The 13,264-nt window shown below is 41.4% G+C and overlaps 1 protein-coding gene across 3 annotated transcripts in view; it reads right to left on the bottom strand.

Moving 5' to 3' along the window:
- The window catches only part of RECK (reversion inducing cysteine rich protein with kazal motifs), a 166,797-nt gene that overhangs the window by 84,075 nt on the left and 69,458 nt on the right, over window positions 1–13,264 (bottom strand). Inside the window, exons 1-2 of one of the 3 annotated variants that reach the window (XM_074987946.1) lie at window positions 9,920–9,961; window positions 9,407–9,451 (exon numbers count right to left, since the gene is read on the bottom strand). The exons of the other annotated variants lie outside the window; for them this stretch is intronic. The gene's annotated coding sequence lies outside the window, so the exon portion shown is untranslated. Of the gene's footprint in view, window positions 1–9,406; window positions 9,452–9,919; window positions 9,962–13,264 lie in introns of those variants that run through there. 3 annotated transcript variants of the gene reach the window in all.

Genomic DNA, 13,264 nt, shown 5'->3' with positions numbered 1-13,264 from the left:
AGCTATTCAATAGTACCCAGAAGAGAGCATGCCCAGAGAGCACAGACACAGGCAGTAAACTCTGGGATGCTGGGTTGTACAGGGACTTGGAGGACAAAGAGACAGCCAAACCTGTCACTACTGTAGGGTGAATGGATTCTGTCAACATAATAAAGCAACAGTGTTACCAACGATGCATCTAACAATGTGCTTTTTATCCATGAAAGCTGATGCTCAAATAAATGTTAGTCTTTAACATGCCACAGGACTCTTTGTAGACTAACACAGATACTCCTCAGAGATTTGTCAATGGACTATAACAAGACAACCATGCTACAAAGTATCCTGCGGGCAATGAAGCATTATTAGCAGCCATGGTTACTGAATGTTAGTTACATAACCACGTGTAGTTGCAAAACTTGGTTAAAATTTTAAGGAAAACAGGATCGTTACGACTTTTAGGCTTAATCCAGAAAGTAATATTTAACCACTTATACTCAGTTTGCTCAGACTGTGCCTTCTCATGACACAAAAGGCACCCACATTCTCCTGAGTAACCCTAGCAGCTATGAGTGTTTCTCCTCAGGCAGAAGACATAATCGTTATCTTAATGAAACTGACTCAGAACATTTTTTTGTTTCTTTATTTTGCAAGACTGACAGCAGCTCTTAAGTATGTCTGTAACCCAGGGGGCCACCTTTCCATTTCCTGGGCTGTAACACATCTCAGCGTGCACTGCCCTCTATGCCTGGTGCAGCAGGCATTGAAACAGTCATGCAACATGGTAGTATGCAGCTATACAAACACTGTTATGACGATAGTCAACAGAAGAAACTGAGGGGGAACACAATACCAGTCTTCAAATATGTAAAAGGTTGTCATAAAAAGGACAGTAATCGGTTGTTCTCAATGTACACCCAGGATAGGATCAGAGGTAATCAACTTAATCTGTGCAAGGGATATTTGGACTGGATATTAGGAAAACTGCCTAGGTATAAGGACAATTAAGCACTGGAACAGGTTATCTAGGGAGCTTGTGGAAGCCCTAGCTACTTGAGATTCTTAATAGATTACATGAACATCCATCAGAGATGGTTTATATACTCTTAGTCCTGTCTTAGGGCTGACGACTTGATTAGATGACATCATTAGGTCCCTTCCAACCCTATGATTGTAAAAACTCTATATGGTCATAAAATTAACTGTTATATGTAAATGAAGCCAACCATGCTTTAATTGCAGTTTGTCTCGAAAGGGCTATTATCGATGACTTTATAATCAAGTACTGTCGCCTTAACAAGTCACAATATTTCATTTTGTGATCAAAAAGCTACCATCACAATCATCTTCCTGAATACACATTTACCATATTAAATTTCTAAAGTGCACCGTGGAAGAATAAAGCTACAAAGGAGGAGAAATGGTAGGCTGCGTCTACACTAGCAAGTTCTTTCAAAACATTTTTTGAAAGAAGGGGGCTCTTTCAAAAGATCCTGCAGAGCACCTACACACAAAAAGCATTCTTTTGGAAGTAAATCAAAAGGATGTGGCGCTCCTTTTGAAAGCGCTCTTCCACTCCCATTTCAGGATGAGCACCTTCTTTGGAAAGCTTCATGGGCCTTTTTTTTTCCCCCTCCCTGAAAGAGCAGTCCTCATGGCAGCTGATTTTTGATCCCTGACCTGTTTTTTCAAAAGAGCAGGGGCTGTGTGGACTCTCTTTCAAATAATTCCAAATCTCTTTCAAGTTCATAATTTTGATCCACTTTTTTGTGTGTGGATGCACGCTTTCAAAAAAAGTTCCTTTGGAAGAGACCTTCTGGAAGGTTTCTTTTGAAAGATCACTTTAATGTAGATGTAGCCATAAAGAAAAGGACAAACCAGAGATATAGAGGCACAAAAAAGGAGCAGGAAAAAAGGATTATGAAGACCAAATTCTGACAGGAAAATGAGGCCAAAAACAATTTTATAGAGAAAGGAAAAAGAAAACAATACCCGATGCTCCATTTTCAAAATACACATATTAAATGATCATAGATGGCACAAATATAAATTTATAACGTTATCAAAGAAGTGTAACCTCTGATTTAAAATAACCTATTCTGGCCAAGTCTTCTGCATGTGAAGTTTCAATCCTCAATTTGTAATACAGCATTTTCCGCAAACAAACAATTACGAAATGACCAATATAGCCTAATAGCTTGCAGGAAGGAATACGATGAGTCATATTTGCCACTTTACACTAGCTAGGCTAACTTGTTAACAAAAACCTTATTTTTCATGGAAATGCCAAAGGGATAAAGAGCTAGTTCAACAAAAAAAAAAATTGAAAAGGTAAACACAGTTTATGTTGCAGAGACACTTTTCAGATTTCTCTACAGTATCAGATAAGTCTTGAGTTCTTTTGGCCAGTAGTGCAGGACCTAACTGGTTTCGCTCTTTTTGGAGCTCATCAGCTGCAGGCAACTGCCTAATTAGTGTATCAAGCGTACTGTCTACATAACAAAACTTTAGTATCAAGAGAGGCTTCTGCATCTGTACTGCTGAATACAATTTCTCCTTAATGGTTGACTAACATGTATCTTCAATGAAGAATTACAGTTAATGGAATTACTCTTAAAGTCCAAGACCATTTCTACACAGGCCACATCCTTCAGAAGTGGCATGCTAATACACGGAGCAAAAGATGCTAATGAGGCATGGATGCAAATTCCCCGCACCACATTAGCATAAAATCATGTGATTTGGAGTCCAGAAGACTGTTCTTCCAGACTCCAAAACGCTGTGTAGAAGCGCGGCCCCCCGAGGGGCTTCCAGAAGGAAGTCCATCTTCCGGAGGCCCCTTCTTCCCGAAAATTTTTGGGAACAAGGGGCCTCCGGAAAGAGGACTTCCTTCTGGAAGCCCCCCAGGAGGCCGTGCTTCTACATGGTATTTTGGAGTCCGGAAGAATGGTCTTCCGGACTCCAAATCACGTGACGTTATGCTAAATGAGGCATGGGGAATTTGCATCCATGCTTCATTAGCATCTGTCGCTCCATGTATTAGCATGCCACTTCCAAAGGAAGTGGCCTGTGTAGAAACGGCCAAAGAGGGAAATACATGTAAATTTTACTTACTACCATGAAATCTATATTATGCTTCTCATATGCGCAGAGCCATACAGGGATACAAAATGGGTATGTGCATCCACATACCCTTGAACTTTTATAGCTTGAATGTACTTTTTTCTATTTCTGGTGTGTATTTATTGTGTAAATTAATCATGCTGCCTATGGAAGGATGAGTGGAGTTTGGGGATAGGGGTTCAATTAAGAATCCAGTCCTTAATCTCACATAAGCACCAAATGAAATAAGCAGAGCAAATTATGATATGGCTAGGAAAGCAGAACATGAAAATTGGTAACTTATCTCAGAAAATGTAAGGTTTACACATACCATGTGTCTGATCTTGATCAGCTCATGAAGACTATGCAGAGAATGAAAAGCTTGAAGGAAGTACTAACTCTAAGAGAAAAGTATCCATCACGGAGCAGATGATCTTCCACTCGAATGAGACAGAAAACAGAACTGTTCATGTGGTAATTATCGTATCATCACTTTGGGGGGACATTTTTGGCTACAAAATTCCTTCCTTAAATCATTCTTCTTGCTCATTTTCTCAAGTCATCTGCAAGTAAACTATCATCCTTGACAAGACCAAAAAAAAAAAAAAAAAACCCACCCCATTTTATCCGTCACTCTCAGATTCATGGTCTCCCGGAATTACAGCTGGATACAAACTCCTCTATCTTGTCTCTTATTCATATCAGGCAGACTGGTGAATTCAACCTGTATCTCTCTCACACAGACTCTATCCCTTAGCGCACAAATGGAGGGGGTGGGGCTTTGGGCAGAAGGGGCAGAGCCAGGGCAGCCAGCCCTCAGTGCCACCCAGACCGTGGCATTGCGCTTGCTTCCAATCCTCAGAGGTGCAGAACAGCATTCCAGCATCAATTTAAAGGATCCAAAGGCCCACTCACCAGCACTGCCAGGGAAATTGTCCTCTGCTGCCTGATCTTAGACTTCTTATGAATTTTCAGTTACTTTTGTCCCAAGATCAGGCCCAGTATTTCATTATTCTATGATTGGGTACCCTGATGTGCACCACTGCAAATTCACACTACAGGAACTCTTGTATACTTACAAATATAGTTTATTAATACATTTAGCATGGTCACAAACATCCTGATTTCATAAGACACACAGAGAATATACATCTATATTTTCATAACAGGTATTCACACCATTCCTTCTGGAACAACCTAGTGTGACAGCCCTCACTTTCCTCATCAGTTTTTGCTGTCCCCATCATCAGTGGCCATCATTCAGGCAAGGAGTACATCATCTTCTCCTACCACCCCAGGCTTGGCTATCATATGTTATGCTGACGTTATATTTGATACATATTTAGTAGGGGATGTTTCCTTTTCTCCTGATTTGTATTTCCTTATTAATCGTGACGTGTTTTTGCCGTCATCCCCCCACCGCCCCATAGGTCAGAATATCATTGAACTCAACATAGCATATAGATCAATTTGTTACCAGAGGTCTTTTGTGGTTGTCTATCACCTGTTACAGTAAACTGTTTTATACAGTATTCATGGAACCAAAATGCTCAAATAACTTGCACAGACATCCCACTTTCCCTTCTGAAAGCAGAACTGAGCGTGTGAATAATGTTGCCCCCCCACCCCTACCCCCAAGGGCTGGCCTGTTCAGCACTGCACTGCCTCCCCCTAGGATTGCCAGAGTTCCCCCAGCCCAGGCCGGCTCCCCAGGTTTGCTGGAGCTGCCGGAGTTTCCCCCAGCAGGGTCCCTGTCCAGCTACCAGCCCCACGGCTCTGCCTCTTCCCAGTTGCTCTCTATTAACCAGCATATTAGAATATCCAGCAACCTCCGAGTCCCATGGTTGCCAGATATGAAAGGCTGCTTCATTTCTGTTCTACCCAGTTATTGAGTCTTGTCTTAACCAGTTACTTTGGGATTTTCTAAGTAAGTTTGAGGGTACTCTTAGAAGGCCCTATGCCACTGAAGGTTGCTTTATCTAGGTAAAAGTTCCTGAACATATGCACATTGACTTTGCTATGTGGGTAAAAATCCCAGGAACATGCATGCGAGTTTTGCCTTTGCTCCACATACAGGTTTTGGCCTGTAAGCCTGTTGTGTTACAATCAAGCTGCCCATATAAACTTACTGTAACTTACTGTAATAAGTATATAATCAAAACAATAAGGAAACAATAAATCTACACATCTATAGATAAGCAAGCAGGCTAGTCCTAGACTACCCCCCACCCCACCCCACATTTTGATGGGGTGAAATGTAAAATGAACCCTGTCACACGGGTAAGGATGTAAATAGTCAGGTGTTTGTTAGGATGGTTTAAACATTATTTTCCCCCACGTGGGGTGAAGGAGGAGTATCATAAAGATGATACTTTTGATATATTTCTGGGATGTGCACTATATACATGTATGCACTATTATCAATGTGTGATACCTGCCTAAGTCTTTATTTATACTTGTTACACCAGGCACTATAACAATGATTACTTATTCCATAACTCCTCTCATTATAGTCCACACAACACATTATACCCACAAATACACAATCTCTGCGTTCTGCTTCAAAACCACACAGGGTTTCCAGTGGGCTGTTAGTCTGTATAACGCTTATTTGATTAGATATTATAGGCCTCAGGACTTACACTAACGTGCTGAAGCTAATGCCTTTCAAGATACAAGCCTGTAGGTTACTTGCATTACTGCTAAATCTAATGCAAAGCAGAGAGGTAGCCATGTTAACCTGTACTCCAACAAATAAAGGCAGCAGAAATGTAGCATTTTAAAGACTAACAAAATGATTATTCAGTGATGAGCTTTCATGGGACAGACCCACTTCATCAGATCAATTTCACTTCCAATACAGACTGACATTCATAAGTACCGAGGACCAAAAAGAAAAAAAATTGCAATAAAAACTGCAAAAATTGCAAAAAAAAATCAAATAGGATAGAAGGAAGGGGGTGAGAGGTGGAGGGGATGTTAATTGTCCTGACTGAGATAATTACGAGCATCAAAGGAAGGGAAGCGGTCCTTGTAACGCATGAGACAGTTGATGTCTCTGTTCATACCATGTGTTAATGTGTCGAATTTGTATAGGTACTCAGAAATCTCTCGCTCTAATCTGTTGTTAAATTCTCTGTGTTACAGGACACAAATTCTCAGGTCTTTAACAGAATGACCCCCTCTACTGAAGTGTTCAAGTTTCTTGATGCTTGCTCTGCATCCATTTATTGTTTGGTGACAGCTTTGCCCAGTCTGTCCAATGTACACAGTGTCAGGGCATTGTTGGCACATAACAGCACATATAATGTTGCTGGAAGTACACAAGAATGTGCCTTTGATCTTGTAACTAACATGGTTAGGTTCAGTGATGATATCCCCAGAATAAACATTGTTCACTAGCTCTAGAAATAAAACGATCTTAGAGACAGGCATACCGATCCCTTAGCATTAAAGTATTTACATTCATTCTCATTTCTAGGAGCATGGAAAGGCCAAGCACAATCATGTGCTTTAGGGCCGGGGGGGCAACCTCTGGCCCATCACTTAATTTCATCCGCCCAGGGCAATCTCCATGCTACAGGCCAAAAGCCTTAATATGTTGTTGTGGCCCCTTGGCACAGGGGAGATCAGGAGAGCTCAGCTCCACATGTGGCCCCCACCCCAAGCACTAGCTCTGCAATTTCCATTAGCTGGAAACAGAGACCAATATGAGCTGCATGGGTGACACTTGCAGCTGCAAGAAGAGCTTCCTGGCCCTTAGCCAAGGGGCCAGACATGGCAGCAGCTTCCAGGAGAAGCAAAGGGCGGGGGGTAGGCAGGAAGCCTGCCTTAACCCCATTGCGCCACTGACTGGGAACCACCTCAGGTAACTGCAGCTTGACCACAACCCACACTCTGAACCCCCAGCCTCAGGCTGGAACCCTTTCTCCCCAGATCCCACACCCACTCCCTTACCCCAGCCTGGAACCACACACTCCAAAACTCTTGGCCCCATAACAGAACCCCCTACTGCATCTCATACCCTTTCATTCCCGGCCCCATCCCAGAGCCCATACCCCCCATTTGGAGTCCTACCCTTCCCCATACCCCAGCCTCCTGCCCAAACCCCCTCCTGCAACTCTCATTTCCCCCTACATCCCTCACAGCAGGAGCCAGGAGTGCTGACTCGCCCCATTCTGGGAGGAAGTGCCAAGCCTCTATGCCCCCGCCTCCCCGGGCCAGGGCTGGATGTGGCCCACAATAGATTTTTTCTGTGGGCCAGTGGCCCTCAATAGGAAAAAGGTTTCCTACCCCTGGCTTTAAGGGTATATCAAATGATTTATGATCTTTACCTCTAACTAATAAACATTCTAGATTTAAAGGACCCAAAAGCTCTTTGAATTGTTAATCTTAATATTATACTGAAGCTCCCATGATGGAAATGCAGAAATTGTTTGGAAACCTTCAGGAAACTCTGAAGGCTCATTGTGTCCTTAGTCTTCATTGTCACTAATGTCAGTCTTTGATACTATATGCTATGCTCTCCAGCTAGCAATGGTGGCATCTCCCTTTGTTGGTGAGACAAGAGCAAATTCTGTTTTTCCTTGGTGAAAGCAAAATAGATCATATTTCTCTAAAGGTATTTTGGGAGCACAGGAAAGCAAGGAAGCCATACTAGTCACCTTACCCATTTGGCCAAAAGCCACTTGGGCTTAGGGTAAAGAACAAAACTGGAAGAAACCAAATCAATATACTTCTGTGACTGTCCCCTAGCTTTAAGCAATGTGCTTGCTGGGCTGTAAAGGATAGTTTTATATTATCATAAGGCCACCACTTGAAATCACAATTCCTTTCAGGCTTGTCCATATCAACCCTTGGAGATGACTATGATTTTTCCAGAGTAAGGACTCACAATCTATTTATATATTGAGGCTAACAGAACTAGCCATGACTTGGAGTTAGAACTATAAAGCAAGCACACTGGCAAACAAATTGGGCTGTTTAGTGTCCTAATGACTCAGACCCAGAATGGAGCCACGCATGGGACTAGCACCAAATGGCACAATCTGTTAACAATCCAAATGAATATCTATTTGATCCAAAATTTAGGACTCTTAAATACACTGCCAGCTAAAACTAGCAGGAAAAATAAAATCTGAGCCAATGTTGCTGAGAATGATGTTTATAAAGTCTTGTTGGTGACAGAGGAACTGAGGACATTTAGGGACACTGACATATGTGTCCTTACAATGAACTTTTAGATACAGCAGAAGGCATGTACATAGCCCTAGTGATTGTCGCATTAGATGATTCCATATTTACAGTAGGGAAGGCACGAGCATCTTAAGAGTGGAAACACGCAGAGGAGATCAGATGAGAGAAACACAAGTTTCAGGCTGCATTTTTCACAGAATGCTATTAGTAATATTCAGGGATTTCTCAGCCATTGACTAAAGGCGGATTTCATGATCCTATGATATAGAAAAAAGCAGGGTAAAATACAGCCTATGGGACAGATCCAGCCCACAGCCAAGCATGGGCATCATGCAGGCTACCTGCCTGCCCCACCACCACATATGCTCAGAACAGCTGGCTGCTGGGTCCTGTGGGTCTGAGCACTGCAGGGAGTGGGGAGAGAATTAGGTTTTGCATGCTGCCCTGCTCACAGCATAATCTGAGAGCTCCCACAGCTTGGTTTACAGGGTAGGCAGTGCATGCAATAACACCCCAGTTGGCCAGCTGATCTGAGCGGCATGTGGGGACTGCAGCAGGCAGGGAGCCTGCCTGAGAGACCTGCTGGGATGCTCGCCAGGAGCCACCCAAGTAAGTGACTCTCAGCCAGAGCTTCCCTCTGGCACTCCAGCTCCCCGTTTCCTCCCAAACCTCTACCTCCATCCTGTGTCCTTGCCTCATGAAACCCAAACCCTCTGGTACACCTGCTCCTGGACACATACCCACACCCAGACTTTGCTCCCCCCCTGCCCCCAATCGCCTATCCTGAGCTCCCTTCTGCACCCAATCTCTATCCCAGATCCCACACCACCCCCATTAATAGCATGAAAGCGCGTGGCCCTTCACCACTTACCAAATTCTGGGATGGCCCCCCCATCCAAAATTATTGTCCACTCCTGATTTAGAACAAAAGTACCAGTACTGTAACTTTGATGCTGCTATTGGGATTAAAAAGGTATGTTTGATATATATTTCCCCTATACAGAGCACAGCATTTGACGTACATGCTTTTGTGCTGATTTTTAAAAATGTTTTTTATTATTGTGGGAAACATGGAAAAGCTGAACAAAATGAACTAGGATGTTGCAAAATTTAAAGTAAATAAAAATACCTTTTAACTGTCCCAGGAGCACCAGGAGGAGTGCCCAATATTGTTCTGTGCAAAACATAACGTTTACAGTGAATGTGAGGAACAAACTAAAAAACTAAGGAACATTTCCATTTTACATTTATCCAAGATGGTTACTGCTATTACTACTAGTGTCATATTATTATTGGGCGATATCTACAGTACATGGTGAATTAAATTAAGAAAAACTTCAGCCAAGACTTACTAAAAGGCGCACTGCATTTAGCAAGAAAATAAAACTAGAATTCTTCATGTGTAGGGGACAGCACTGTCTGTAGTGTGTAGGACTAACATTTATAATGTATACAAGGAAGTTACAGCACTGCCCCTTCCACATAAAAAGTGCCCTCAAGTAGACAATTATGCCCTTCCAGCCTATTATTTCAGGCATTATATCCTACATTGTCAAATTCTCAACATGGTAAAACACAATTCTACACACATCTTAATAAAAACTCACACGCAGTCCCCACCCCTTACTTGTCCTTTACCTACCTTCTCAGAAGGATTTAAACAGGACAGTAGAGAGCTGGAAGGACTGAAGAGGAAAAAGAAGAGATATATGCACAGACAGGAAGAGGATGAAAGGAAGACAATAAAAAGGGGATGAAAGGGAGAGAAAAAGGACAAAAAAGTTCAAAAAACCTTTCACGAAAGAAAGCATACTCCAGCTGCATTTTATAATTTGATAGCATTTTTGAAAATGTACTGATATAATGATACTTGAGCACAATAATAAATATTTAGTAGTGAAATGAGTGTTACATTTTCAAAGTAGTCAACAAAAATTGTTTATAAACCCATGATAACAAAATTAAACATATGGGACGCAAGTATGCCAGTAAGACTACTTCTCTCTCTCTCTCTCTCTCTCTCACACAAACTCACACACACACACACACACACACACACACACACACAAAAATGACAATGATACAGCAATATTTACTGTGGGAAAAGTATCTCCAGTAAGCACTGAGAAAATTGTCACTTTGGCGACTAAGTGAATCTATTGCGACACCAAATTTGTAGAAAGTCAACTCTTTGGCAACATCACTTCATGTGCTCCCCTCTTTTTTCTTCTCTAAACATTGGCTACATCTACACTTGCCCCACACTTCGAAGTGCCTGCAGCTACATGCGAGCTGGCACTTCGAAGTTTAACCTGGAGATACTTTAAGACTTCAAAGTTGTCACAGGGGAGAATTAGCCTAAGAAAGTGCTGCATATTCATCACAGCACTCCACTAGCAATCTCCCATCAGCCTGATTACCATGCCCTCTTTGAAGTTCAGGGCAAGTGTAGACATAGCGATAATGTTCCATCTTTATGGTCTTAGCTCACTCTTCACACTTACTGGGCTGGTGGCAGGCTGAAAGGAAACTCAGATGCCATTGCTCCCTTAACTTGAAGCCTCTTACAAATTGCTAAAAACACTAGTGCAACTTGTCTGACTGTATTGAAGAGGTATGTTGTGCAAGTTCTTAGGCAGATCCATACATACTGGTATTATGTAATAAGCTACGAAAATTTGAAAGGAGGCCACTAATCGCACCTCAGGCTCCTTTAAGTATACTACCTAGCTTTTATTTAATTTGTATTTAAGTACATACATAGCGTGCCTGTGTAACACCACAAGAAAGGATGCTGACAGCAGGTGTGATTAAATGCAAAGTCAGTGCAAAAAATTAGTTCTCATTTGTCTTTGCAATAGAGAAATATCATCAACACACCACATGCATAAAAGAGAGATTTACTGATACATGGCAAGTCACATACATTCACCATGTGCCATATGGATTCTGTTCCAGATCACACAATAATTTCAGTTTTAACGAGCTATGCTTATTAACTGTTTTGGTGCTCTTCCATCTAATTTCATATACAAAACCACTATAATAAAACCACAGCGTCCAAACTTTAATAGTTCACTTTTATCAAGAAGTTTGAACAGTTTGCGGAACATCTTTCCCCTACCTTTTGCAAAGCTTCCTAGTATTTTGTACACTCCAAAAAGGAATTTTCATAAACCAATACATAAATAAAATCTAACCCACTAGTAACAGTAGATCTGATTTTACATATAAATTAATTACAGGTTATCCAACAAAAAGTGACAAAAATCAGTAATTACTGAAGATCCATCATGCTGGATTCTTCATTTCAATCCACAATATATTATCAGTAGCCCATTATTTCTGCCACATATTATTTAACTTAGGCATATTTATTCTTTTTCCACCCTGTCCAATTGATCTCTCCTTTCAGTATTTAAGAACTTGCTCTCCATCTTCTAAGTTGTTCAGTTGGAAGCTATGCACATAGTCAAAAGGAACATTTCTGTCCAACTGAAGACAGATCAACAATCATTTTGTGTAAGTACAGCCAAAAACAGCGCAAAGAAGAAGTGGGTAAAATAAACATTCTCAGTAATGACAAGGGTGTCTGGCCACCATTTTGTTGTCATTTTTAAATCTGTCTTACCTTTCCTCTCCCATTCTCCATCAACATATATTGGCCAATCTCCTACAGTAATGCAGAAATCCAGAAACGAAAAGGAAACACACCAGCACAATAGGGGAAAAGACTGTAGATGCGGAAAGCAGAATATAAAAACAGCAGCAGAGGAGAAAGATGTTTAAAACAAAGGTTCTTGTTCAAGAAAATTCATACTAAAGTAAACTCTTTCATACCTGGCATTCTATCATATGGTGCTCTCAAATAATCAGCATTTTAACAATAAGTAAAATGTAGTTACATTTCCATAAGTTCAGTATAGTTCAAATAAATACAAATAAACACAGCAAATATAGAATAAGTTTACAGTGTTGTTGGTAAATAAAGTACTCTGCACACATTTGTTTGTTTCTTAATATTTAATCTTGTTTTTCTTTAGTGTTATGCATTGCTTGGTATACCTCTCTGATATCCAGAATATTCGAATATCTGGCAACCTCCCAGTCCCGGGGCTCTGGGATATGAAAGAGTTTACTGACAATAATCCTGATAGTAAAGAACTAGAGAAAAAGACTTTTTCCCTAACATTTGTTTGACAACACAAATAAAGCAAAGCTGTATTTAATTTAATGAAGTCTTCCGCAGAATGGGCAAAACATTACATTTATTCTGTAATTGAAAAAGCAAAGGAAAGAGTAGTATACAAGAATCTGCAGTGTTGATTATGATAGATAGAAAAGTAATTTATGTAGGACTACATAATTTGGGGGAGGGTCTGAGGGGGCGTGGGATTTTAATTTACAAACTAGAGGAAAGGAAAAATAGTTCTAGCATGAGCACTCTTCTTTCCAAACAGAAAGGTAAACAGTAGCTTTCACAAATTTTCACGTGTTGAAAGGCACAAACACTAAATAAAAATTCTGAAAATATAATTTCTTACCTTAAAAGACAAATTTTAACATAAGAAAGGCTTTAAGATGACTGTTGATGTCTACAGTGCTGTAACTTAAATACAGGGGGTCCCTGTTGTAAGTCGCCTCACTGTAAGTTGTTTCACATATACGTTGTTAATTCAGGAAAGTAAATTCATTGTACGTCATGGTGATCCACGCTTACGTTGTTTGGGGGCCACGGGACCAAAAGCTAGGAACACCGTTGAGTTGTGTGGTGGCCGGATCGCAAGCGTTGTAGTGCAGAGGCCCTGGAAGCAAGCCCTGAAGTCATGGGGGACTGGTAGGGAGCTAGGGTGGAGGGAGAGAGCAACAGGAGAGCTGCAGAGAGATGGGGGGGAGGGCAGCAGGGAGCGGGCAGAGAGCTGTGGGAAGCCGCAGAAGTGGGGAGCTGGGGAAGCCGCTGTGAAGAGCTGCAGGCTGCCCGGACCTG

The sequence above is a fragment of the Carettochelys insculpta genome, chromosome 2 (genome assembly GCF_033958435.1).
Source record: "Carettochelys insculpta isolate YL-2023 chromosome 2, ASM3395843v1, whole genome shotgun sequence".
NCBI classification, from domain to species: Eukaryota; Metazoa; Chordata; order Testudines; family Carettochelyidae; genus Carettochelys; species Carettochelys insculpta.
The sequence above is the reverse complement of the archived record's forward strand: the minus strand, read 5'-3'. Positions and strand labels throughout refer to the sequence as shown.